Source organism: Megalobrama amblycephala, linkage group LG14, assembly GCF_018812025.1.
Source record: "Megalobrama amblycephala isolate DHTTF-2021 linkage group LG14, ASM1881202v1, whole genome shotgun sequence".
NCBI lineage: Eukaryota > Metazoa > Chordata > Actinopteri > Cypriniformes > Xenocyprididae > Megalobrama > Megalobrama amblycephala.
In genome coordinates this window covers 2,625,886-2,631,944 of record NC_063057.1, presented here as the reverse complement: position 1 = coordinate 2,631,944, position 6,059 = coordinate 2,625,886, and the positions used below count along the sequence as shown (strand labels likewise).

Sequence of the window (6,059 nt, the reverse complement as noted above, 5' to 3'; positions counted from 1 at the left end):
CACACTTTACAAACGCAACTCTTGCTCTTCTCCGTGGGAGCGCAACAAGACCACGCCCCCTTTTTTGTGTATTCCTGTGGGCGGAGGTTAGTCAAAACACAGTTTTAGTGACGTCATTAAAGAAGGAAGTAGAGGGATGTAGTCCAAACAGGCCGTTCGTTGTAGGCTATTTCTGTTAAATAAAATATCTCGCTTGGCATTGAACTTTGAGCTTTAACATTTTACAGATTTTATTTATACTCTAACAACAACATTACACACTAACTAAAGTTGGAAACATGGGATCACGAAGAATGGGACCTTTAAATTGTATTTTCCCCTCATGTTTCTCATGTTTAGGTTCAGTAAATTCACTTTAATAGCAATGAAAAGGTTAATAGTCAGTTATTGTAATGCCTTTATTAATTAATTAATTAATTTATTTATTTATTTAATTTATTGTCAGTGAAATATAGCGTTTCTACATCAAATACAAATATAGATTTAATAAAATCGCCAGATGTACGATGTTAACTGTGACGTAATTTGAATGGGAAACCACTAGCAGCGCTAATGCGCATGCGCGTCATTTTGATCCGTAAAGGTTCGTAAGTCAACCGGGAGTTCTCGGAGTAAAAGGTAAGAGCTATAACTTTATTTTTAGTCGTCATTTTTCACATATATGTAATGTTAATTGTTACTTTGAATGTATAATGTCATGTTTTTTAACTTTATTTGTCAGTTTAATGCCCTGTTTGTTTCATTTGCTCACATGAGGAGACGAATTTGATATTTTCAGATTTCCGTTTTAACGTTGTTTTTAATTTGGACACTAGTGAAAACTAACGTTACACACAAAAACTGTTTAATATTTTTTTAAAATTTCAGCTGTAGAGTGTTTGGAGACCGTGCTGCTTGCTGTTGTCGATCGATGATGCTCACGTGATCCTGTCACTGATAGTGGAGCCTGTAACGTAAGTTTTTTTTTGCTAAATTTAAATGTTTTACTAAACTTGTTAATTAGGCACAGGTTATTCGCTCGTTAGAGTTCAGGCATATGCTGGTTTGGCATTAATGGCATTTCATACGCTCAATTTTTCTATTACTATTATTATTATTATTATTATTATTATAATTATAATTAATATAGCCTAGGTTACTATAATATAATTTTTATTCACTCTCTGCTGAATGACAAACTGTTTTCAATGAACCAGTTGAGCCAGTGATTCAATAACAAAAGATGCTTATTAGTCATGACCTACAGGTTTACATGTCATTCATTACTGTAAAAAATCTACTTTTTATTTTCAGTAGCAGAAGCAGAGACGGTTTGTGCAACAGCAACAAGGTGAGAATGATGAGACACTTTAAGAAGTAGAATAATATTTTTAAATTAAGCACTGTTAAGCCAATTATATTATTTTATTGTGTAATTTATGAATTGATATGTTCTCTGCACTTAATAAGTGTTAATATCTGTTTCTGTCTGGAACAGGTGCGGGTCCAAACCCAAACTTGCTGTCCGCCCCACCAGCCCAACGATTGTGCTGGAGAGCCTCTGGCCACAAGTCACAGGTACAGGATAATGTTCATAGCCAAGTCATCTTAATTTCTGTAGCACTTTATACAAAACAGCTTCACAGTAATAAACATGAAATTAACAGAATTCAAAAGTTGAATTTAAATATCAAGGCCAAACTACAGATTTATTTTATTTATTCATTTATTTATTTATTTGCTTAGAAAAATAAAGTTTTTGTTTCTGATAATACTAAAAAAAAAGGATACTCCACCCAAAAATGAAAATACTCTCAGAATATGATGATCTTTCTTTCAAATTATGATTTTTGGAAAATAATCCATCTCTGTGAGTGCAAGTGTAAAGTTGACACTTCAAAAACCACACAGAGTAAAAAACAACAGTAGTCAAGTTGAAGTGAAACACTAGGTGTGTGTTAGAAAAATACTAATATTTTTAGGTCTGTGCTTCCAAATGACTCCTCAAGCTTTAAAACACATCACAAATTACAACATGTTGACTTTGAGCCCATATTGGTACAGTTGGCAAATCTGTAGTGTAACAAATTTAACATAATAGTATTTTCCTCAAACACACCTATTGTTTCACTTCAGAAGACATTGATTCATCAACCGAGGTCATGTGGATTACCATCATGTTCACTTTGGTTTTTGACCTTCTTGTGTGAACACACAGAGATTAATTATTTTTCTAAATATCTCTGTTTGTATTCCACAGAAAAAGAGAATGTCATAATCAACTGGAACAACATGAGGGTAAGTAAATGATGAGATAATTTCTGTTTTTGGGTGGATTATCCCTTCGAGTTAAGTTAGCTTAAATGAGTGACTTTGTGATATTCCACTATCCCTTCATTTGTAAAAGTGAAAATGCAATGCAGAAGTGTAAAGAAAGGCTAATGCGACCTCTCCTCAATCATCAGTTTCTTTACTGTACTGTCCTAAAAATATGCCCATTAAATATCTTTAAAATCCAGTATACCTGTAATTGTTTTAGTTTCCAATGTAAACAAAAATATCAGGAAATCCAAAACTAGTTAGAAGGACAAAGTGCATGCTCTCTGTACCTGTACAGATGTTCAGTTATTGTGTTTTGTCTTTTGTATGAGTACAGTGGTAGAGACAGAAGAAGTGCCCTTGACGAGGAAACCATGGCAGCCATATATATGGTAAGTCAATACTTGGTGAAAGGAAAATTTACTAGAAACATTAAGTTATAAAAAATAACTGATTTTTGTCTCACAGTCAAGAAGAGATTTCCAAATGTGTCCAAAGAGGCTTTGAGGATTTGAACTGGGGAAACTGAGACTTCTTGAAAGCAAAAAAGTTATATTTGTTTGAATATTGTAATTTTTTGAACATTGTAAAGTATGTTCCTTGCTGATTTTTTTTATTCAAATGTTCATGTGTTATAGACAACAAATAAAAGTTTTTCAAATGTGACATGTGAATGTATTTTCTTGGGTTGAAATATATGTAGGGCAAAATATATTTTTAAAAGCTTTTGTAAAATATATTTTGAAAATATATTTTTTTTAAAATATACAAAAAATGGCCAAAAAATATATTTTTATAAAATATATTTATATTTGAAAATATATTTTAGCAAATATATTTTTTGGCCATTTTTTGTATATTTTGAAATATATTTAAAAATATATTTGAAAATATATTTTTTTACTGTATGGGATATTTTCAATAATATAGGCTTAAGCCATTATTATATATTTATATATATAGATATGATTATTTTTCAGATAATATTTAAGCTGTTCAATGGTCATGCTAGAATGTGCCCCACCCTGAGGGGCATGTTGTCACATTTCACTTGCATTCTTTTAGGAGAAATTAAAAAGTAAAGGCTATAGCTAATGATAAATATCCTAATGAAATAAGATCAAACAGTTGTACTAGACAAGAAATTAATGTGGAAAAAATAATAATACCCAAGTGAATTTACACAAACTAAAAGTTCAAAAAGTGTCAGGTTGTATATCAGAATCGAAATCAATTCATTATGAAAAGTAGAAGCTGAGTGATCAATTAAGGAGGACGATTGCTGCATTATAGAATGACTTTGTGAAACTTTCACCACTGAAATGAAAGAAAATCATGCTGTTTGCATTGGTTATTTCCATATACTTTTATACAGTACAAGTGAGCCAATTTATTCCCAATTACTACTAAAATACTACACTAACAAGTATACTACTTGTACATTGATATCAGTACACGACATAAAGTATATGTCCTTAAAATGTACTTGAACTTTACTTAGGTATACTTAATAAAATATTTTCCCTCCTCTGATGTTTGTCTTCAGTATGGATTCAGTTGGAGTGAATGTGATTGAAACAGCAGCTCTTGGGAGACCAGAAGCTTTAATACCAGGTACAGTTTTTTAAAATATGTCAAAGTCAAGTTTATTTCTAGAGCACATTTAAAACAACAGAAGAGCATATGTGCATAATTAAATATTTAAAAATGTGAACTAAAAGCAAATAGAGTAGGCCTATAAAAGACTATTGGTGCTTTTCCACTGTGTGATATTTGCTTTTCCACTGCAGTTTAGTACTGCTTCAAACTGGGAAGGATTATAGACTTATCACTATTGTCCATATTGATGGAGTATTGTTCATGATTTCCTGGCATGTGGAAGTTTTTCACTGCAAGTATGTGACGTTTGAAACCGAAGCTTTAAAGCTTGTATCAAAAAAAAAAAAAAAAAGGAACATCTCATAATGAAGCACTGTGCCGGAGCTTGATTAGTTTAGCCAAAACCACGTGATCTGTGACAGCGCCGTTTCTAGGTTGCTACTTGCGATTATCTGTGTGAAGTCTCCCTGGTGATAGTGTCCGCTGCTGTTAGAGAAACAAGATGTAGAAGGCGACAGGGAACGTCGTCATTCGTGTTTACCTGGAATTAAGTGTTTTAGTTTCATCATGAAAATGTCAAAGCCATCAGGGGCTCAGAATCGTAAAAAGAAAAAAGAGGATGAGAGAAAAAAAGCGAAATATACAGGTATGTTGCCAATTGGTTAATTGTCTAAGTCGCTCCATCATCAGGAGCAAAACACGACACATCAGACGGATTTAACGAGGCTGAATCAGCTTCTTATGCCGAGTTCAGACTGCACGATTTTAGCCCCGATTTTGGCTCGCCGACAGGTTTTGAGAAATCGCCGACAAATGCCCGAAATCACAGGCAAATCGGTGCTCGTTCACGCGAGTGACAATCACGCAGTGTGAATGAGCAAAGACGCGATCTGAGAGAATCACCGACGAGTCGCCGACGCCCGTGAGATATTTGGCATGCTAAATATCTGGACCTGTCGGCGATTCAAAATCCTGCAGTGTGAAAAGTGTTCTGACTGAAAACTACATCGGCGATGACCGACAGCCAATGAGAGAGCAAGATACAGAGCAGCGGGAGTTCGGGGAGGAGTTATAGACCACAACATCAGCAAGCATCTTCATTTACACTATTGTATCAAACTGAAACAAAACACAAACATTTGCTTGACCATCCGCAACAGCAGCACATTGAAAAGTTATGTATTTACCTCCAACTCTCGTTGCAGAACACACAATCCACAGTCTCCCCAACCATTTCCTCCTCCATATTTTTCTTTCTTTTTCTTATATTCGCTGCAAATCAGCGAACAGGCAACTCGTATTTCAAGCTTCTTGTGGGCTACCGTTTTTAATAATAATAATAATAACTCCGGTCCTGCACGCGTGATATCGCGTTGTTTCCTTGTCACATCTTGCGTGTGTTTGGTTGTGAAACGTAGTTTGCGTGCCAGACAGAGTTGTCGGCGATTCTTCCTATTGTAAAGTCATGCAGTGTGAAACCGTCTGTCGCCGATCCATCGTGCAGTGTGAACACAGCAGCGACTGAATGCTGGCCAAGATAGTCATGCAGTGTGAAAAGAACAGTGACCCGACTGCTTTGAAAATCGTGCAGTCTGAACTCGGCTTTAGTCGCAGCTTCTTATTGACGCTATCCGGTCCACCTTAAAAAAACGCGACGCTTCCGCGTTTGTAGCTTCTTATTCACGCTCAGTTTAGGGACAGTGCGGTTTTTCTGTTTTATGCTTTTTGTGTCTATTTTTAGAATTAAAGGAAAATAAACTATTTTGAAATGCAAATAGCACTGATATATCTGCGAAAATATGCTGCAAAAATATAAAGGCACTTAAAATATAATTATAGTAGTATTCTTTGTTTATTGAACGTGTCATCAGCTCAACTTGAAGGACCGTGTGTTTTTTCTCTTATTCACGCTTTTTATGCTATATTGTCTATTTTTAGAAAAAAAGAATAAACTATTCTGAAATGTAAATAACACCGAAATATCTGTGAAAATTACTGTACAATTACAAAGGTATATAAAAAACAATTACATCATTATTTTTGCACGTCATCATTTGAATGCATTAATGAATCAATTGAATAAAAAATTAATTCATGCAAATATTACAGATTTCAATATCACAAGGTAACTAGAGACTATCAGCTCCAGCTCCAACTTGGAT

At 34.3% G+C, this 6,059-nt stretch overlaps 1 long non-coding RNA gene across 1 annotated transcript; it reads left to right on the top strand.

Moving 5' to 3' along the window:
* The first annotated feature begins 1,517 nt into the window (after nucleotides 1-1,517).
* Nucleotides 1,518-3,071, top strand: LOC125244581. Its single transcript, XR_007179335.1, has 4 exons — nucleotides 1,518-1,557; nucleotides 2,240-2,277; nucleotides 2,636-2,690; nucleotides 2,767-3,071. It is a non-coding gene; the product is annotated as an uncharacterized LOC125244581 (long non-coding RNA).
* Nucleotides 3,072-6,059: the final 2,988 nt, after the last annotated feature.